Source organism: Rattus rattus, chromosome 10 (assembly GCF_011064425.1).
Source record: "Rattus rattus isolate New Zealand chromosome 10, Rrattus_CSIRO_v1, whole genome shotgun sequence".
Lineage (NCBI taxonomy): Eukaryota > Metazoa > Chordata > Mammalia > Rodentia > Muridae > Rattus > Rattus rattus.
Window position 1 is genome coordinate 8,670,224 of NC_046163.1, and position 22,692 is coordinate 8,692,915.

Sequence of the window (22,692 nt, forward strand, 5' to 3'; positions counted from 1 at the left end):
AGAAAGGGAGCAAACTGTATAAACCACTCCATAGTATAGTGGACAACATGACCACTCCAGGCTTTAGTTAAGGGGAAGATTTATGTTGTAAATGAGGGAGGGAGGGAGGGAGGGAGGGAGGGAGGGAGAGAGAGAGAGAGAGACAGAGAGAGAGAGAGAGAGAGAGAGAGAGAACACGTCCAGAGGCACCTAGAAAGAGTTCAGAGCAAGGAAAGAAAATAGTAGACTGACCAGGACTAGAGGACTAGATTTGGCCATGAAAGAAGCAGGAGCAGAAACATACATACATACATACATACATACATACATACATACATACAGACAGACAGACAGACAGACATACATACAGACAGAGATAGACAGAGAAGGACAGAAATGGAGAGAAATAGAAAGACAGAGAGACAGACAGAGACAGAGAGATAGAAAGGAACAGAGAGGGTGTGATAAACAGGGGGGACACACATAAAGAGAGGAATAGAGAGAGTGTGTGTGTGAGAAATGGGGGGACAGAGAGAGAGAGAGAGAGAGAGAGAGAGAGAGAGAGAGAGACTGAGCATAAAGAGATATCAAAAATAGCAGGGTTATAAAGAGAATGAGTATCTAGTGGGAGGGGAGCCCATGAACTGGACAAGTTTAGTGTAGGGGAGGAGGTGAGAAAAGCTAGGATGGACTCTGAAATACATAACAAGTACTTGTGATACAGAGGGATCCTGGTAGCCAGAATGTTCTTTAGTATGCTAATAAACACCACATATAGCCATATGTCTCTTCTGATATTTGGAATTTGGAGAGTGGGGTTCCTTCAGACCCCATCCATAGAAGCAGGATAGTTAACTGTCTTTTGGTCTGGTACCTAAGTCTTCGAGCCTCATCTGGAACCAGTTTGGACTTGTTAGTTCAGAAGTGTTGTCCCTGGAGAGGAGTACAGATCCCATCTTTAGCAGTAGTCAGGAGCTCTAGTCCTCTTAATTTTGGAGTACCACAGCAGTCTGAAAACGAAGTCTGTCCTGAAGGATGTTAAACTGATCCAAATTTTCTTTAAGGTTTGTTGTGAGCTGGTGAGACAGAGAAGTTAACTGATGCAAAGAAGCCTCAGATCAGCTGTCTTAGTCCCAAGCCCTGAAAAAAACAGATGCCCAGAGTGCTAAGAAGAAGGGTGAGGTAGATAGCACACTAGTGCCCTTCCAGAGGTCACCTGGACTGCTGTCAGGGGTTTGGGGACACAGACCACTCCAACTGTTTTGTAGTTAGCAAAGGGGCAATGTAAAGGGGGCAGCAGTTAGAGTCCCTCGGAGGAGGGGCGATCTAAGGGACTACATACCAGACAGCAAAGATCCAAAATACAAGACAGCCATGTGATGACCACAGGCATCCCTGGGGTACAGGAAACGGGGCAGTTTGCTCATATTGGAAGGGAACAGGCAAGAAAAACCCTCTAAAGAATGCTTGGTCCTTTTCGCTGCTGCGTCTGCAGCCATGAGCATGCTCAGGCTACTGAAGAGGCTTGTCTCTAGCGTCCTCTGCTGTGGTAAAAAAGAAGGTCTGGTAGGACCCCAACGAAACCAACGAAATCGCCGATTCCAACTCCCGTCAGCAGATCAGGAAGCTGATCAAAGATGGCCTGATCATCTGGAAGCCTGTGACTGTCCATTCCCTAGCTCGATGCTGGAAAAACACCTTGGCCCGACAGAAGGGCAGGCATATGAGCATAAGGAAGAGGAAGGGTACTGCCAACGCTTGGATGCCCGAGAAGGTGACCTGAATGTAAAGGATGAGGATCCTGCGCCGGCTTCTCAGGAGATACCGGGAATTTAAGAAGATTCACCGCCATATGTATCACAGCCTGTACCTGAAGGTCAAAGGGAATGTGTTCAAAAACAAGCGGATTCTCATGGAGCATATCCACAAACTGAAGACAGACAAGGCCTGCAAGAAGCTACTGGCTGACCAGACTGAAGCTTGCAGGTCTAAGACCAAGGAAGCAGGAAAGCACCGGGAGGAGCGCTTCCAAGAAGGAGATCATCAAGACTCTGTCCCAGGAGGAAGAGACCAAGAAATGAAGTTTCCCTCATGTCAATACACAGTGGCCAGGCTGTGGCCTCATGTGGATCAGTCATTAAAATAAAACAAGCCTTAAAAAACAAGAATGCTTGGCAGCTTTAGTCATGGGTGTTAGCAAGCCTGAGGACCTTTGTCACTGTTGTTCTTTCCAGGATGTAAGGCTGGTGGTTTGGTGGAAGAACTTGAGACTATTTTCCCTGGTCAGCCTACGTTCAGAGTCAGCTATCCAGTCTCTTCTGTTACAACTTTGTGGGGAACATTAAGAGACAAAGTTAATGAGAAAAAAATTTTAACATCTCGATCGATAAGTTTTGTTTAGTAATGTGAATGCAATTGTACAATTGGCTGGACCACGTTTCAGAGTCCTGTAGGAGGATAAGGTCGATGTAATTAGTTGTTTGTTTCTTTAGACTCCTTCATAGGAAATAAGCATATGAAAGCTTTATAAAAGAAGTCAGCTAAGGTCAGCATTAATTGACAATTTTAAAGAGAAATAGAATCCTCCTCTGATATTTAGATCCTTTTAATAGGATAATCTAGCAAAGTCCCAAGAAAATCCCTTGAAAAATCCCTGAGTAGTTCCCCCAGCCTGTGATTCTGATGACAGCGTATCTGGCAGCTTCCTTTAATCGGGGAACATGGGTGGTAAGGGTGTAGAAAGACATGTTATAGCTGTGAGAAGTGCTCTCCCAGGAAGAGATGGTGTCACATAAGTCCCATAATTGGTAAATCCAGCTTTTAGATTTGGCCTCAGTATTTAAGAAAATAGCCTTTCCCTACCTCTCAGCTGTGGATAGACCCTGCAGTGCTGAAGTAAGCAAGGTCTTGTCCTATATGTGGGAGATATCAAGAAGAGAATTGTTAGTGAGAAATAGCTGTTCAAATAACATTTTATATGGTTAAGTGTAATATCTGAAGTCTGCAGTCCCTTGAACTGTTAAATAAGCAAACTGATCATTTTATTCTCGGTTATACTTTCCTGCTGAGTGTTTGAGACCATGTAGGTATCCAAGTACAATTTTCATTTTTTGTACATTGTCAAGGCCAATTGAGGATCTGATCCTTGGGGGTCACTTGGTTGTGGGGGGAATCCTATGACTCCTCTGGTCTTTCTTTTACAGTTAGTCTATGAGAGGAAAAGTCAAAGGCCTTGCTCTTTAAAAATTGTGATTGTGTGTATCACTTGAGTGTGCATGCCCACATTTGTGTGTGTGTGTGAATGCAGACATACATGGCACCATGCTGTCTGTGTGGAGGTTAGAGGACAGCCTTGGGAGTTGGCCCTCTCCTTACACCTTGTTTGAGATGGAGACCCTTCTGTTGTTTGCCGCACTCTCAGGTTCTCATGTCTTCCCTTCTTGCTACACAAGTGCTGGGATCATAGGCTATTCTTCCACATTACCACTTGGTTCCTCTTCTAGTTTCCGATCCGGTTGTGATGAATACCTTGACAAAAGAAACCTAGAGGGAAAAGGTTTGTTTCAGCTTAAGCTGAGGTTTGGTCTTTTGCTATGAATTGTATTGTTAAAGATACTGGCCTGCAACACCTGCTTGCCCCAGGTGTTGTGTTTATAAAAAGGGATATGTTTTGATGGATGTGTAGTCAGGTACGGGGAAAGGGGTACCTTGATGGGCCCATGCTGAGGTATCCCTTCTCCCTGAGGGGCCAGCCACAGGATGGTATAGTATAGAATAGAGTTTATTCATGGCATGGGGAGGGGAGCTGAGAGGATAGTAGAGACAGAGAAAGAGAGAGAGAGAGAGAGAGAGAGAGAGAGAGAGAGAGAGAGAGAGAGAGAGAGAGAAATGTGTGTGTGTGTGTGTGTGTGTCTGTGTGTGTGTACATAGTCCAGTGATATCTGTGAGTGTTCTGTGAATGTTTACCTTAGAAGTGTCTTAGAAGTGTTCATTCTAGGGTTTTTGAGATTTTTTTCTTTTGTGTGTGTGCCTGTGTGTGTGTGTGTGTGTGTGTGTGTGTGTGTGTGTGTGCATGTGTGTGCATGTGTGAGTGTGTATTTGTGCTCTTGGGGACCAGAAGAGGATGTTGGATCTCTTGCAAGTTCAAGTACTGTGAGTCACCCACTTTGAGTGTTAGGAACCAAACTCATATCTTCTAGATTAACTGCTTTTAACCACTGAACCATCTCTTAAGCATACCTGTAACTTGTCAACTTAGCTAGGCTTACTGGCAGTAAGCAGAAGGGTGCTTCCTATCTCTCCCTCTTCACTGCTAGGACTTTAAATATGCTTCCTTTTATTCTTCTTCCCCCTTCTTGTTCTGTGGGTTCTGGGAATTGGACTCAGTCCTCATGCTCGCAGAGCAAACACTTCATCAGTTGAGCCACCTCCCCAGCCTTCTTTCTTTTAAGGAAAGCATTATCTGTGAACTCTTCAGTGATTTAGACACACCCTTCTGGTTGCCCCTCCTTCCAGGCAAAATGAAGAATTAGCTACTGTATCCAAGTTGTTCACTGGAATCATCTACTTTTATCACTGTCTTTCTGGCCCATCCCAGTGTGAGGTGGAAATGCTTCTGCCACTGAATGTCTCATGTAGGACAATGTGTGAACCATGGACCCTGTTCCCTGGCCTTGTGAGCCCATAGGTGCAGACTGAAACAGAGATGGTAGGTGACAAGTGTAGGTCATGTGATCCAGTGGCACAGGTGCTTGAATAGTAACTTCAGCCTGCTTCAGGGTTCGTTCCTGTTCTGTGACCTACTGAAAATGAGAGCCTTTAGGGGTCATTTGGTAACTGCCTATGTCCCCTGCCTTTCGCTCCAACAAGACTTGTCATTATAGGAAAGAAAGACTGTTCGTTCCTAGTGATAGGATGAGTCTGACGCAGCAACTTACTCTTCACCTGAAAAAGGAGCTCCCTTTTATTTTTTTGTTTGTTTCCTTCTCTGTTTTCCTTCTCTTCCTTTTCCACCTCCTCCCCTTCCCCTTCTTTGAATTGGATCTCTTGTAGCCCTGAGTAGTTGAGGATGACCCTTGAAATTCTGTTCTCCTGCATCTACCTCTTAAATTCTGGGATTACAGATGTGTTGCTATGACAGATGTCAAGAAAGAGATGAAAGAGATATCAAGGTATACTCCAGGAGGCCATGACATTCCATCCATTGTCTCTTGGAAAAATTTATTTCTTTTGCCCCAATGCAAATATTATCTTTCTTGTTTGTTGGTTTGCTTGCTTCCCCCTCCCAGTCATCCCTTCCACAATCCTTCCCACTATCCCCTCCCCCCCTCATCCCATTCCGTGTATAAATCTCTGTGGGGCTAGTGCATCCTCTCCCACTGAGACCAGACAAGGCAGTCCAGTTGGAATAACACATCCCACAGACAGGCAACAGCTTTTGGGATATCCCCTGCTCCAGTTGTTTGGAACCCACATGAAGACCAAGCTGCCCAGCTGGAATATATGTGTGGGAGGCTGAGGGGTAGGTCTAGCCTGGGTATGCTCTTTCATTAGTGGTTCAGTCTCTGAGAGCCCCAAGGGTCCAGGTTGGTTGACTCTATTGATCTCCTGTGGAGTTTCTATCCCCTTTGGGGCTCTAATCCTTCCCTGAGCTCTTACATAAAAGGCCCTCAAGCTCCATTCACTGTTTGGCCTCCTTTTGAGTCAGATGGGGGGGGGGTAGCCTCTCAGAGGACAGGCTTGCTAGACTCCTGCCTGCAAGCATTGATTGGTGCTTGCCAGGGATGGGTCCCTAGGTGGTCCAGTTATTATTTGGCTATTCCCCAGTCTCCGCTCCATCTCTCACCTCTCACCTCAACATTTCTTGTAGACAGAATAAATTTTTATTCAAAAGTTTTATTGCTTTCTCCATCTATAGTAATTGAGAGTTTTGCTGGGTATAGTAGGCTAGGTTGGTACTTGTGGTTTTGTAGAGGTTCTAAAATATCTGTCCAGGCCCTTCTAGCTTTTAGAATCTCTGTCAAGAAGTCAGATGTAATTCTGATAGGTCTGCCTTTGCATGTTACTTGGTCTTTATCCCTTGCTGCTTTTAATAGTCTTTTTCTTCTGTAGATTTTGTGCTTGCATTATTTTGTGGCAGGAGGATCTTCTTTTTTGCTCCTATCTAATTGGTGTTCTATAAACTTCTTGTATATTTATAGGCATCTCTTTCCTCAGGTTGGTAAGGTTTTCCTCTAAGATTTTGTTGAAAGTATTTCCTGGTACTTGAAGATGGGGCTTTTCACTTTCTTCTATTCATATTATTCTTAGGTTAAGTCTTTTCATGGTATCCCAGATTTCCTGAATGTGTCAAGAACTTTTTTGGATTTTAATTTTTTTAACATTTTCTTTGATTAATGTATCAGTTTCCTCTATTTTATCTTCTACATCTGAGATTTTCTCTTCCATATTTTGTGTTCTGTTGGTGATGCTTGTATCTGTTGCTCCTGTTCTCTTCCCTGGTTTTTCTATCTCCAGAATTCCCTCAGTTTGTGTTCCATTTTTTATTTTATTTTTTTATAAGTCTCGAACAGTTTTGTTTATTTTCTTTATCTATTTAATTGTATTTCCCTTTATTTCTTTAAAGTATTTATTTGCTTCCTCTTTAAAGGCTGCTATCTGTTTGATTCCTGTATTTCTTTAGGAGATTTGTGGTGTTTTGAACATGCTTGGCCCAGGGAATAGCACTATTGGAGGAAGTATGTCACTGTGGGAGTTGGCTTTGTGATCCTCCTCCTAGCTGCCTGGAGAATGTCTTCTTTTGGCTTCCTTTGGATGAAGATGTAAAACTCTCAGCATTTCTAGCACCATGACTGTCTGGATGCTGCCTTGCTTCCTGTCATGATGATAATAGACTGAACCTCAGATCCTATAATCCAGCCCCAATTAAATGTTGTTCTTTATAAGAATTGCCTTGGTTATAATGTCTCTTCACAGCAAAGGAAACCCAAAGGCAGACATTCATACCAGGAATGTGGGGTTTGAACACATGCAGACACATGTCAGGAGAGAATTTATTCATTTCCTCCTTAAAGGCTTCTATCATCTGTATAAAATTGGATTTAAGGTCATTTTCTTGTGCTTCAGTTGTGTTAGGATATCCAAGTCTTGCTATAGTAGGGTAGCTGTTCTCTGGAGGTGTCACATTGCCTTGGCTTTTGTTGATTGTTTTTTTTTTTTTTTTTTGAGGGTCTTTAGCCATCTGGATGGCTTTGGTCCCTGGATGTTCCTGTTGTAGTAGGTATTGGGAGGGGACTTAACTTTGATGGTTCTGCTGTGGCAGGCCTCTTATGAGTTTCCATGAGCTGTACCATTCCAGGTCAGCAGCAGGTCTGATGAAGGTGGGCAGAGAGATGGTGGGAGAGTGGAAGTCTACCAGGGATAGCAGACTGCTCAGGGCAGCTAGGGGTGACCCAGAAGATTCAGCAAGCAGGGAAGTTGGGTGAGGGAAGGCAATCTGACCCATGTGAATCAGGATCTACAGGTCTGACGAAGGTGGGTAAAGAGGTGGCAAGAGAATCAAAATATTATCTTTTGTTTGTTTTTCCACGTGGAAAGATTTAATGGGAGAATGAGACAAGGAGAAGGGATGAGAGAAAGAAAAGAAAGAGCCAAAATATTATCTTAACATGCCTAAAGTAGTTGTTCACCTGGTCTAATCACTGTAATAGCATTATTTCAATGAGATAGAATGTTGGTCTAAAGAGTAGGAGGGTGGCCAGTTTCTATGGACTACATTATGCACAAGGCTGGAGTGTTTACATATGTAATATAAATTATATTGGTAAATTGCCATGTGTTTTCTGTGGTAGTTGATAGCTGATTCTTTAAAAAAAAATGGTCCAACTTGTCCCAGAGTAAATCGTATTTATTTCAACTGTCCTCTCCTAGTTCCGGAACAGGCCAGATTCCTGCATTGAAACAGGGAAGGAAGAGAAGAGCAGACAACTAAAGGTATGAAGAACACTGCACCTTGGAGTTCTAGAGATGGCTCAGACATTAAGAGCACTTGTTGCTCTTGCAGAGATTCTGGGTTTGGTTACCAGTGTCCATGTGATGGCTTACAACCATCTATAATCAAGTTCCAGGGGATCCAATGCCTTCTTTCTACCTCTGCACCATGTCCATGATTGACAGAAATACATTCAGGCAAAATGCTCATACATACCAAAACACATTGGAAAACCAAACCAAACAAAACCTCAAAAACATTTTGCCCACTAGAGCAGGTAACAGGTGAACTATCTCCAATAGAGATTACTATTGTCTGTCCCATGCTGTAAAAATGTCTACAATGGGAATAAGAAATTGGGAGCTGGCTGGTCTGCTCTTTCTGGACTCAAGAACTGAGGAGCTAATGTTTCAGGAGGGCTTCCCAGTCTCTTCTGCTTGATGTTGAGAGCACCTGATTTGATGATGATGTTTTGCCAGCTATCTGCTAGTGTGGGATTTTTTAAATTTCCTTACTTCTTTATTTGCTACTTGCTTAATAATCCCACTCATTCCAAACCAAAATAATAGCTATCCTTCTCTACACAGATTGCACTGCAGTAGATCAGGGAAGGTGTGTAGCTAGCCTTCACACTGCCAGCAAACTTCTTTTGACAGTCTTCTTCATGGATCCAAAGAGAAGGACACTTTTCTGATTGACAGCAATCTACCGGACAGTAGAGGGTGTGTTTATTTCTTCTGCCCACAAAGCTAGATCTGGAAGAGCAGTTGCCATTGAAAGCAGCACCTGGTTCAAGATAATCAGTCATTCTCCAAGCCCCATCTGTTTTCTAAACAGCCCAACCATTGGAGGCTAGTTATATGAGGCTGTGGTAGAAATGCATACATCAACGGTTGAAATCCAGGTACCTCCATCTGGGGTCACCATCTGAGTAGGAGGGATGGTAGAAATAATGGCCCCTGATTCTGTCTAGTAGCTCCTAATGTTCCAAAGGCTCTCTTGTGGGGATCCTATGACAGTACCAGATCTATTAAACCCTTGCTTCTATCCACTAGGAACTCTCTAACTTAGCAATGTATGTTTATCTCCAGGAGATGCTCTGGCGACTGATACTCTCTGAGTGCCTTGTCTATGTCTTTAGTCTTTATACGTCCTTTGCCAAGTGCAATTCAGTTTCATGAAAGTGCATTTAGGGGTCTGGGGAAATGGCTCAGTCAGGGACATACTTGCAAGGAAAGCACTAGGTCTTGAGTTTAAGCCCCCAATTTTGAGGAAGCAGAGACAGGAGGATGCCTGAGACTTGCTGGCCAGCCAGTCTAGCTAAATTAGGGAGTCCCAATCACATTTAAAACAGAAAGGTAGAACATGGTTGAGAAAAACGTCAGATGTTAGCCTCTGGTCTACACCTGGACACACACACACACACACACACACACACACACACACACACACACACTCACACACACACTTAGGGCTATTCACACTTGAGTTTTCAACTTTTTTATTTTTACCTTTTTTTGGCATTTTACTTCTATTTTTTATCCTCCCCTTTTCATATTTTGTATATCCTTTAAGCCATCTGCCATCCTTTCTGGAACTCAACGGCATATACATGCATATATTTATACATACATAAACTACATGCTGATATTTGAGAAGGACAGATCCAACCTCAAACCAGCTCTTAAATTGTCTGTTATTCCAGAGAGTGAAGGGGAGAGGGGGGAGAGGTAGCTGGGATTTTCAAAATCTGTTTGTCATCTTCCAGTCACTTCACCTCTCCCCTCAAAGTGACTATGTAAGACTGGCACAGCCACTTGGGTAACACTAGCATCACAGTAAAGGGCAGACAGCTCAAACAGTCCAGCAGGTGGTTCTGACACACCCGGGGCTCAGCGCTTCACCGCTGGGGATTTCTCAGCTCTGCTCAGATTTGGTCAGAAGCAGCCCACTCCACCCCCATCTCTCCATGGAAATGCCACCCTGTGCAGTGTCCGCCCTTGGCTTTCAGAGACACCGCACAGGGAATGCTTAGCTGAAAGGCACTGCCGAACTGTAAGTTTTGTATGAGACTTCCGTCCATCTTATGACCAAATGTCACCGAAATAAAGGTTTTCTTCACATCGTTCAGGACAGACTACAGCGCTGGGGCAGAATCGGAGTCAGTGGGAAGAATTGAATTTTTCCATCTTATAGACAGGAGAGTTGTTGTGCTGACGGTGCTGGCAATTTTTCTCTTTTCATTATCTTCCAGCAGGTTCTCTTCAATCTAGCAAATATTGAATGCTAGGTGCCATGATATTTGCTGGATTAATAAAGATCAATACAGTTCGTTCGTCTTGAGCTCTGAGTCACTTGAGGCCTTGGAGACACAGAGCCAAATACACGTTCCATTTAGCTATGGTCTCCTTCTATTCCTTTTATGAGGCTATTTCTTCATTTTTAGTAGTTTAGAAAAACTGAATTCTCTGAATGTTTAATGCCCCTGAATACATGTAATTTATCCCAGTGGAAGCCAAGCTTTTGGAGTGTTCTGTTTTATTGGTTTGTTTTTGGCTAGTGACTACATTATATTTTGTTTTTCTTCTAAACAAATTAAAATCACATTTATATCTCTATCTAAAAAATTAAAGTCACATTTATCATCTATTTATCATCCATCTATCATTTATCAATCAATCAACCTGTCTGTCTATCTATCATCTATCTGTCTGTCTGTCTATCTATCATCTATCTGTCTGTCTGTCTATCTATCTATCTATCTATCTATCTATCTATCTATCTATCTATCTATCATCTATCATGTGTCTTTTTCTATGTGTGTGTGCTATAGCGCGTGTGTGGAGGTCAGAGGACAATCCGTGGATGTCTGTCTTCTTCCATTATGTGGTCCTGGGGATCGAACTCAGGTACTCATGCTTGGTAGCAGGAAGCTTTACCCACTGAGCCATCTCCCTGGCCCAGACCTATATTTTCTACGGCTGACCTCTGGTGAGACAGAACTGCTCTCCATGGCCACAGCTGATTGGCTGGAGGTCCAGACTTATGTTAATTTTTTTTCCTGGGGAGACATGGACAGAGGTTCTCTCTTTAATCTAGATAGTGCCCAGGGACCAAAGTAAGGGTTTCTTTGAAGCTGAACTTCATAGATTCATGAGTTTATTGAACTTGAAGCTATTTGGTAAGTTCGTGAGTTTATTGAACTTAATTACAGATCACGAGTGAGAGGTTGTTATAGGGAACATGAATCACCCCCCAAATGGCTGCAACATCACAATCTCACCCATCCTGGATGATGACTTCATGAAAGCTGTTATGGAGTTCTGCCAACCTTTGAAACTTACTTATTTTAGTGTGTGTATATGTGGGAGGTAGAGTACCTATGTCCCTTCTCTCTCTCTCTCTCTCTCTCTCTCTCTCTCTCTCTCTCTCTCTCTCTCTCTGTGTGTGTGTGTGTGTGTGTGTGTGTGTGTGTGTGTGTGTGTGTGTGTGTGTGTCCATAAGAAGGTAACTTGTGGAACTGGTCCTCTCCTACCATGTGGAATCTAGAGAATTGAATCCAGATCATCCCTTTGTGACATGTCTTTACCTACCAAGCTGCCAATCTTCTCCTTATAAGCTTTAGCATTTGCCAGATCCCTTGCGGCTGCATGTGAGCAGGATGGTGTAGTGGCAAGCATAACAGGTAAGGCTCCTGCGGTTCTCCCTACTAGAGGTTGTCAATTGCTCCATTACCATTGCCATAGTCCTGGTTAAAACTATACACTGTGCTATGAATTTGGTTGCCATGACAACCTCTCCTCCAAGATGGCCACAGGGTAATCACAATATTCCCAGAGAGAAAAAAACACCTGACCTCATTTAGGGCAGTAAGGCTTGGTTTTTTTTCCATATTGAGATTGATAACTGAAGTCCTGATAGATGAATCAGGTGGACTTAGGGGCTCAGGCCACTGCTTATGGAGTAATGTGATGAAACTCATGGTTGTGAACATGTGAAGGGAGAAAGCACATTGCTTCTCGGAGGGAGGATGAAAGGCAAGGCCATGGGGAATGAAGAGAAAGGGTGTGAGCAGGAGTGTCGAAGTAAAGCACCCAGGAGAGCACCCAAGGAAAGTTCTCTTCTGCCTGCCTGTGTTGCTATTTTCTCAGTTAAATTCAGCTGATACAGGAATGGGAAGGGGTGGGCAACTTGCTAAGAGTGAAGTGTGAATTACTCATGGGAGAGTAGAGGTGTGAACTGCCTGGCAGGAGTGGTAGGGATCTGTGGGCCCCTTGAAAATGTGTCCCACAGATTTAAACAGAGATAAATCTTACTAGATGCCTGAATTTGCTTTGGCCACTTAAAGATACATGGGATAGCACAGAGAGGTGGATCCTTTCAGAGCTGCGTTTTCTAATAGTTGATCGTGACTAAAGATATTGGGGTGGTGCAAAAGGGTCATTTGTGACCAGGAAGAACTTACAGCAATGGACTCTGGGTGATAATGAAAGAGTTAGGGGACAAGGGCTGGGAAGTTGAAAATGCAATTGCCTCGCAGAAGTCAGTAAGCAGAGTCAAGTCTTAAAACTACACTTTATTCAGAAAGCTCACAATCTGAAAGGTTTTGCTTGTGGGGATCACTGAGGGAGATTGTCCTTTCAGGTAAATATTTGTTAGGATAATTATTACCACCATAGAAAGACAGCAAAATGGGACCTCCAAGTAGAGTTCAAGACAGACAAGACAGACAGACAGGCAGACAGATGGAGAAGGGCTGGGGTCTGACAGGAGATCAGGCCCAAGAGGCAGAGTAGGAGTCTCTTCTCTAGGTATCAGAGAACTAGGGAAGTTTCATGCTACAGACGGGGTGAGTTGTCCATAGCTTGAGACTGCAGCCAAGTTGACCATAATTCCTGGGTGACAGAGGGACAGGAGGGAGTCCTGCATTCTGGAGAAAGAATAGGCAACCCTGTTTAACTCCAAGGTTGTGGGGGTGTTGCACATCAAATTGAGGTATATCCATTATACTTGTAGCCTTCTGGTATTTTGGAGTCTGTGGCCCTGATTCTGTAAGCTTCTTTGGGGAAGTGAGAATGGGGTCTGCTATTCTGGAATTCTAGCACCTGGAGAGTCTTACTGAGGTTGGTTCTTGGTAGGGACTTGCCATGTTATTTACCACAGCAATAAGATAGGGGCCATTGCAAGTAGGTGTGGCCTGATTAGCTCCTAGCCCCCAAACCTTACATAATGTGAGAAATCAGTGGAAATTATCTTGAAGCTATTTGTCTTCCAACTCATCTTTGGCCGTCTGATTACATAGGAAGAGGAAATGAAGACAGTCTATTATTCCAAAGGTTAGCCTTGCCCCTCTAGTCAGGTGATTGGTCTTGTCTCTGAGATCTGTGGTGTTGGTGTTTTTCTCCTTATTGCTTTTTCTCTGTGTGTAGTGGGGATTTTACACACACCAAGGCCACTAATCTTTCATTCCTCCTGAGTTGTATTTTGGATGACATCTAGATTAAAGGTTAACTGAGGACTAGGAAACTGCTGAGCCAGCCTACTTACAGTGTGCGTGTACACAGATTCTTTTCTGCAATACGAAGTACACATGTGTGATTGTAATGGCGAATATAAAGTACCCCTCTCTGTCTCCTATCAAAGTGATACCAGAGTTGAAGATTTTCATATGGTCTAAGAACCTTCGGTATTTGAGTACAGGACTGGAAAACAAGAGAGGATTCTGGTTAGTGTTAACTGTCAATTTGACACAACCTAGAATCACATGGGAAGAGTATTTTAATGAATAATTATCTAGGTCAGGAGGACCTGTAAACATATCTATGTGGGATTTAACTGTTAATTGGTATGGGAAGACCCAGTCCACTTTGGATGGCACCATTCCCTAGACAGGTGGAACAGAACTGAGTAAGAGAAGGGAAAGCTAGTGTGAAAAATAGAGCAAGCAAGGAAACATTTATTCTCTGTACTCACGCTTGTGATTGACCAACTGCATGAGTTTCTGTCTTGACTTCTCCAAAATGATGAATTCCTTCTGGAGTTGTAAGTCAAATAAACCCTTCCACTCCAGAGTTGCCTTTTGTCGTGGCATATTATCACCAGCAACAGAAATGGCACTACAACAGTGACAAAGAAGATGGTTGTGGGCAGAGATATGTAAGGTAAGGCTGTGTAGGGGTGACAAAGGGGCCACAAGGATGCCTTCCACGTACGCATCAACCGTGAGTCCCACATTGTGATTTATACATCTGGTCCACAAGCTATGGTCAACACAATACACAGCTCTCACCTTAAAGGGAATAAAAGAATTTTTTTTCTGGTGTTAAACATGAGTGACCATGGCTTGGGAACATAGGTTGATTTCACCTCCAATTTCCAGGCTCCAACATGGTATCAGTGTCATAAAATTTTATTGTAACAGAACATCAAGGGTCATAAATGAAGACACTTCTCAAATGCATTGGTGGAAACAGCCGGTGGGCGAGTTATAGTTTATATATATATATATATATATCTATATATATATATATATATATATATATCTATCTCCGCCATAGGTCTCAGACACGGTCTGATGATATTCTGGGTTGGTAGATGCTAGGTTTCTGTTTGCAAATTCCAAAGAATTTACCTAATAGCTACAAAAATGTTAGGTCAGACACAGAAATGGGCAAGGACTGGCTATTAAAGAGGCTAGAGAGAACCCAAGATAAATTGTTACTGGACTCTAGACTATAACATTCTGGCCTTTCCACAATCATTGAAGTTTTAATCAATTCCGCAAGGCTGGCCTTGGAGAGGTTTAATGTAGAGCACAGGTTTTGTGGGGAAGGGGACTTTTGGGTTTGGTCCCACTATAACTGAGCATTTCATCACCCATTCCTGTGTTCAAGCTACTTCCTAAGCCAGTTACTCGTTTATTTCAAATGTGTGTATGCACATGAGTGTGCATATTCATGTGTATGCAGGTATATATGGGTGCATGGACACTTACACATGTGTGGGTGGGGTGGTGTGCATGTGAGTATAGGCTTGAGAAACCTTCCATGTCACTCCTGAAACATGCCCCCCCCAGTAGTTTCCCTCAGTATTCTCTTCCCCTTTCCCTCAATCTGAAAGCTCCTGTTCCCATCCCCATCTGCCCCCAGTCCACCCTCAAAATCTATTATTCTATTTCTCCTTCCTAGGAAAATCCTTGTGTTTTCCTTTAAGCTCTTCATGTTCCTTAGCCTCTCTGGGAACTGTAGCATGATTGTCTTTTACTTTACAGTTACTTATAAGTGAGTACATATCATGTTTGTCTTTCTGGGTCTGAGTTACCTCACTCAGGATGATGTTTTTCTTGTTCCATCCATTTGCAGGCAAATTTTATGATGTTATTTTTAGCAGCTGAGTAATATTCCATTGTGTAAATGTACCACATTTTTTTAAAAAAATCCATTCTTTGGTTGAGGGACATCTAGATTGTTTCCAGTTTCTGGCTATTATGAGTCAAGTTGCTATGAATATGTCTGAGCAAATTTCCTTATGGTAGGATAGAGTGCCTTTGGAAATGTGCCCAGAAACGATATGGCTGGGTCTTGAGGTAGATAGTTCCTAATTTTCTGAGAAGCCACCATATTGATTTCCAAAGTGGCTGTAGTAGCTTGTACTCCCACCAGCAATGGAGGAGTACTCTCCTTGCTCCACATTCTTGACGAGATGAGCTGTCAATTGTGTTATTGATCTCAGACATTCAGACAGGTGCAATTTTGATTTGCATTTCCCTGAAGGCTAAAAATGTTGAACATTTCTTTGTTTCTCAGCCATTGAGATTCCTCTGTTGAGAATTCTATGTTTAGATGTGTACGCCATCTTTTAATTGTGTTATTTGGTTTGTTGATGGCTCCTTTCTTGGGTTCTTTTTTTATATTTTCGATATTAGTTCTCTGCAAGATGTGAAATTGGTGAGTCTTTCCCATTCTGTAAGCTGCCATTTTGTCCCTATTGGTGGTGTCCTTAACCTTACAGAAGATTTTCAGTTTCATGAGGTGCCATTTATTAATTGTTGATCTTAGTGCCTGAACTATTGGTATTCTGTTCAGATAGTTGTGTCCTGTGCCAATGTGTAGAGATAATCTCTTGTGGACTTGTGGACTTGTGGACTGTGTAAAAGCATTCACCTGTCAATAAAAAAAGGCTTTGGCCAATGAGCTGAGGCAGGATTAGAAGGTGGGACATCTGGTAGAAAGAGAGAATTCTAGGAAACAGTGAGGCATAGGATATTTCATCCTGGGAATGCTGATGGAGACAGACACATGAAAGCTGTGCAGAGGTAACAAGCCATGTAGCAGAACCTAGTTTAGAATAAACAGAATGTAAAGTTATGAGCCAGTCAGAGAACATGCAAAATTTCAGCTAAGGCATTTGTAAACATACTTAAGTCTGACTCATTATTCTGAGAGTTTGGGGCTGACAGAAAAAATACAGCTTACAGATGTCACCGACAACACTAATGCCTCCAAAGCTATTCACCACCTTGTCTGCTCTAAGTTTCAGTGTTGCTGGTTTTATGTTGAGTTCTTTGATCCACTTGGAATTGAATTATGTGCAGGGTGATGGATATAGATCTATTTACGTTCCTCTACATGCAGACATCCAGTAAGACAACCATCATAGATTGAAAATGCTTTTTCCCCATTGTATATTTCTGGCTTCTTTATCAAAAATCAGGTGTCTATAGGTATATGGATTTACATCTGTGTCTTCAATTTAATTCCATTAATCAACCTGTCTGTACTAATGCCAACACAATTTGGTTCTTATTACTATTGCTCTGGAGTATTGTTTCTCTAAGGTCTGTAAAGTATTGTGTTGCAATTTTGATGGGGTTGGTCTGAGTATATAGACTACTTTTAGTAAGATGGCCATGTTTATTATGTTGATCCTACTGACCCATGAGCATTGAAGATCCTTTCATCTTCTGATGTCTTCTTAAATTTCCTCCATCAAAGTCTTGAAATTTTTATCATACAGGTCATTCACTCTCTCAGTTAGAGTTACCGCAAGATATTTTATATTATTTAAGGCTATTGTGAAAGGTATTGGTTTCCCCAGTTTCTTCTTCAGTCTGTTTGTCACATTCGCATATAATAGGGTTACAGGATTTTTTGAGTTAATCTTATATCCAGTCAGATACTTCTCTGAAAGTTTCTATCAGCTCTAAGAGATCCCTGCTGGAAATTTTGGGTTCTCTTATGTATATGATCCTATAACCTGTGAATATCAATACTTTGACATCTTCCTTTCCAATTTGTGTCACCTTGATCTCCTTTAGTTGTCTTATTGCTCTAGCTAGAACTTCAAATACTTTTTGAATAGATATATAGTGGACAGCCTTGTCTCATTCCTAATTTTAAAGGAAATGCTTTTAAATTTTCTTCATTTAATTTAATGTTGGCTATGGGCTTGCTGTAAATTGACTTTATTATGTTTAGGAATGTGTCTTGTATCCCTGATCTCTTCAAGACTTTTAACATGAACGGGTGTTGGATTTTGTCAAAGGCTTTTTTCAGCTTGTAATAAAATGATCATGTGCATTTTTCTTTTAGCTTGTTTACATAATGGATTTACTGGTTTTCATGAATTAAAAACATTCTGGCATCTCTTAGATGAATCCTACTTAATCACAGTGGACGATCTCTTTGATGTATCCTTGGCTTTTGTTTCCAAGTGTTTTATTGAGAATTTTTATATATGTTCATGAGGAAAATTGATCTGCAATTCTCTTTGTTGAATCTTTATGTGATTTGCTATCGGGGTGACTGTGGCCTCATAAAATGAATTTAGCAATGTTCCTTCTGTTTCCCTTTTTGCAATAATGTGAGGAGTATCGACATTAGCTCTTTTTTGAAAGTCTGGTAGAATTCTGTGCTAAAACCATCTGGCCCTGGACTTTTATTGGTTGGGAAACTTTTAATCACTGTTTTTATTTCCTCAGGAGCATCTATTGAGAAAAATGTCCATTTCTTTTAGCTTTTCCAATTTTATGGAGTATAGATTTTTGAGGAATCACACTGATTCTTTCAATTTTCTCGGTGTCTGTTCTTATGTCTCCCTGTTCATTTCTGATTTAATTTGGATATTCTGTCTTTTAGTTAATTTGGATAAGGATATGTCTATCTTGTTGATTTTCTCAAAGAATCAACTCTTAGTTTCATTGATTCTGTGTATTGTTTTCCTTGTTTCTATCTTATTGGTTTCAGCTGTCAGTTTGATTATTTCCTGCTGTCTACTCCTCTTGGGAGTGCTGGCTTCTTTTTCTTCTAGAGGTTTCAGGTGTGTTGTTAAGTCGCTAGTATGAAATTTAATTTCTTTATGTCCGCACTTAGTGATATAAACTTTCCTCTTAGCATGGCTTTCATTGTGTCCTATAAGTTTGAGTATGTTGTTCATTCATTTTCATTGAATTCTAGATAGTCTTTAACTTTCTTCTTTATTTGTGCCTTGACCCAGTTGTTGAGTTTGCATGAGTTTATAGAGTTTTTGTCTTTTCTGCCATCATTGAAATCTAGTTTCAATCTATGTAGGTGACAGGATTCAGGGTGTTATTTCAACCTTCTTGTAAATGCTGAGAATTGCTTTTTGACCAAGTATGTGTTTAATTTTAGGGAATGTTTTGTGAGGTGCTGAGAAGGAATGATATTTTGTGTTTGGGTGAAATGTTCTACATATATCTGTTAGGACCATTTGAGTCATAATGTCTGTTAGCTTCATTATTTGTCTGTTTAGTTTATGTCTGGAAGACCTGTCCATTGGTGAGAGTGGGGTGTTGAAGTCTCCCCCTGTCAATATGTGATTTGGGATTTAGTAATGTTTCTTATAAGATGTGGTGCCCTTGCATTTGATGCATAGATATTCAGAATTGAGACATCATCTTGGTGGATCTTTCCTTTGATGACTATAAACTGTCTTTCCTCATATCTTTTGATCAGTTTTGGTCTTCTGAGTCTATTTTGTTACAAAGCTACACCCGCTTGCTTCTTGAGACCACTTTCTTGGAAAATCTTTTTCCAACTCTTTATTCTGAGGTACTCTGTCTGTGAAGTTGAAGTGTGTTTACTGTATGCAGCAGGATGGATCTTGCGTCCATTCTGTTTATCTGTCTTTTTATTAAAGAATTGAGTCCATTGACATTGTGAGATATCAATGACTGATGATTGTTAATACCTGTTATTTTGTTGTTGGAGGGGTGTGTGTGTGTGTGTGTGTGAGTGTGGGTGTGTGTTTTCCTTCTTTGGGTTATGCTGGTATGAGATTGTTTGTTGATTGGTTTTTCATAGGTGTAGTTAACCTCCTCTGGTTGAAACTTTTCCTCCAGTACCTTCTGTAGAGCTGGATTTGTGGATAGACATTGTTTAAATTTGACTTTAGGGGTTGGGGATTTAGCTCAGTGGTAGAGGCCCTGGGTTCGGTCCTCAGCTCCAAAAAAATAAATAAACAAACAAATAAATAAATTTGACTTTATTGTCTTGTTTTCTCCGTCTATGGTGGTTGAAATTACTGTTGGGTATAGTAGTCTGGGCTGGCATCTATAATTTCTTAGAGTTTGCAGCAATAAGTCCATTGAGAAGCTGGCTATAATTCTTTATATGTTATGTGGCCTTTTCCTTTTGCATACTTTAATGTTCTTTCTTTGTTCTGTGTGTTTAGTGATTTGATTATTATGTGGTGAGGGGACTTTTCCTTTTGGTCCAATCTATTTGGTGTTATATAAACTTCTTGTACCTTTGTTGGCATGCCCTTTAGGTTAAGAAAATTTTCTACTATGATTTTGTTAAAAGTATTTGCTGAGATTTTGCACTGGGAATCTTCTTCTATCTCTATCTTAGGTTGGTCTTTTCGTATTGTCCCAAGTTTCCTGAATGTTTTCTGTCAGGAACTTTTTAGACTTAACGATATCTTTGACTGATGTTTCTATTTCTTCCTTCATACTTATGTCTCTTGTTATTTGTAGTTTCTGCTTGGTTACCTAGATTTTCCATCTCCAGAATTCCCTCATTTGTCTTTTCTTATTATTTCTATTTCTGTTTTCAGATCTTGAAGAGTTTTATTAGTGTCCTCCAACCGTTTGTTTTTTCTTGGCTTTCTTGACATTCTTTAAGAGATTTATTGATTTCCTTCAATTTTTTGATCATCTTTTCCTTGTTTCTTTAAGGGATTCATTAATTTCTTATTTATGGATCTCTTAACTTCATAAAGTTGCTTTTACGATTATTTTCTTGTGTTTTAACTGTGTTGGAACAGTCAGGGCTTGCTGTAGTAGGACAGCTGGGTTCTGATGGAGACACATTGACCTGACTATTGTTGATTTTATTCTTACATTGATGTTTAGGCATCTGGCTTTAGAGTGATTATAGGTCTATAGGTCTAGGTGCCAAGTTCTGTTTGTCTTCATTGGATGGGTAGTATCTTCTTTGGTTTTGGCTTACTCTCTGAGATTCTGGCTGGAAAGGCTGGTGGTTGAGTAGAGGGCCCCCTTCTGAGTTGGGGGCTGGACTTCTGATGGCCTAGATAGCTTCTGCTCCACCAGGTGGTTGGTGCCCAAATTGGAAGCTAGAATTCCTTCAGTGTGTGTGACCTCTGATCTGGTTGGGAATCCTCTGGTGTTCAGGATGTTGGCATGGCTTCTGGTTGAGTAGGAGGCTTCTGTCAGAGATGTGGGCCAAGATTTGGTGACAAGGGGAGGAGGGGCAGTTGGGATTATGCTGGGCAAGTGGGGGTGGGGTAGAGGTAGGGTAGCAGTTTTACCAGGGTTTCTGAATGCTGTCCTCCCCCCTGGTGGGATGGCCATGTTTTACTTTTTAAGCTTTCAGGAATGAAACTTAGGCAAGTACTTTATGAATTGATTTATCTCCTCAGCCTTGCAAGTAATATTTTGTTACACTAAAATACATGGTGCTTAATCATTTAAACATTAATTAACATGTAATTAATATGTAATTAATGGTGCCACTATGGTGGCTTCACCTGAGCAGTTTCATCAAAGATCATATGGCTCATGAAATCTAAGTCCTTGCTACCTGGTCTACCTCTTTTGTATAATAGTGTGTGTGTGTGTGTGTGTGTGTGTGTGTGTGTGTGTGTGTGTGTGTGTGTGTGTGCACATGAGTGCGTGTGTGTAAATATCACTTCTATCAAATTTCTGAACAATTTTATCGCCAAAGGAGAAACTTCATATCCATTAACAGTAGTCTCCTCCCATGACCTTAACAAGCATTACTCTACCACCTATCCTTATGGATTTCATATTCCTGAAACAGCATGTCTATGGAATAATGCAGTATGTGGTCTTTGGGAATGGGCTTCTTTCACTTTATACAATGTCCTCCTCCTCACCTCACAGAGGATGCCTACACTCATCTTAGATATACTATGTTCAATATGCATAACTATGATAGACTTTCATGTATCAATTAGTCAAGTGAGAGATTAAGAACATGTCCAGTGCTGCCGAGGCCTCCTCCTCCTCCTCCTCCTCCTCCTCCTCCTCCTCCTCCTCCTCCTCCTCCTCCTCCTCCTCCTCCTCCTCCTCCTCCTCCTCCTCCTCCTCCTCCTCCTCTTCTTCTTCTTCTTCTTCTTCTTCTTCTTCTTCTTCTTCTTCTTCTGAAAAAAACCAAATGGCAAATGAATTGGTGCAGTGGGAGGACCCAGAGGGGTTGGGGCCCATGATTAGGAGGCCACGTTGCTTTCTGGAAGATTTGGCAGGAGTCTTAGTTGCTTCAGGGCTCTTGGAGGTAGAGCCAAAGCCTAGGAATGGACCCTGTCACCACACTGGGCTACTTGGATAAGCACATGAAGATCAAATCCCTGGGAGAGATCTACCTCTTCCCTGCCCATTAAGGAATCTGAGATTATTGACTTTTTCTTGGGAAAATCACTAAAGGATGAGGTTCTAACAACCCTGCCAGTGCAGACACAGACTCAGGCTGGCCAGTGGACCAGATTCAACGCTTTCATTGTTATTGGGGACTACAATGGTCATGTTGCTTTTGGTGTTAAGTGTCCCAAGGAGGTAGCCACTGCCATCTGAGGGGCCATCAGACATCATCCCTCTATGGAGAGGCTGCTGGGAGAACAAGTTTGGCAAACCCCACACTGTTGTGTGCAAGGTGATAGCCTGCTGTGTCTCTGTGTTGCTGCAGATCATCATCCTGGCTCCAAAGGCATTGGCATTGTTTTGCTCCTGTGCCCAAGAAGTTGCTGCTGATTGCAAGAATTGATGACTGCTACCCGTCAGCCAGGCACTGCACTGCCACCCTGGGCAACTTTGCCAAGGCCACCTTTAATGTCCTCTCCAAGACCTATAGCTATGGGATTCCATACCTCTAGAAAAAGACTGTGTTCACAGAGCCTTCATATCGGGTCTCTGTTCAGAGGAACCAGCTGTGGCTAAGACATAAGGTTTTTTATAGAAGAAAAATGAAGTGAACAAATCTGAAAAACAAAATACAAGAACTAGCCAGAGAAGGAGAGATGGCTCAGTGGATAAAAGTTGCTGCCATGCCTGATGACAGAAGTTCGATTCCCAAAACACACATGATAGAAGGAGAAAACTGACTCCCTAAAGTTGTCCTCTGATATATGCACATGCACTGTGACGTGTATGTGCATACACATGCATATACACTAAGTAATTAAAAATTACACTAGATTAAATAAATCACAAATAATTACACTAATTA

General features: G+C 41.7%; 2 pseudogenes; both read left to right on the forward strand.

Annotated features, from left to right (window-relative positions):
• The first annotated feature begins 1,476 nt into the window (after window positions 1-1,476).
• LOC116911705 lies at window positions 1,477-2,060 on the forward strand (annotated as a pseudogene).
• Window positions 2,061-21,763: 19,703 nt separating this feature from the next.
• On the forward strand, window positions 21,764-22,339 carry LOC116911560 (annotated as a pseudogene).
• Window positions 22,340-22,692: the final 353 nt, after the last annotated feature.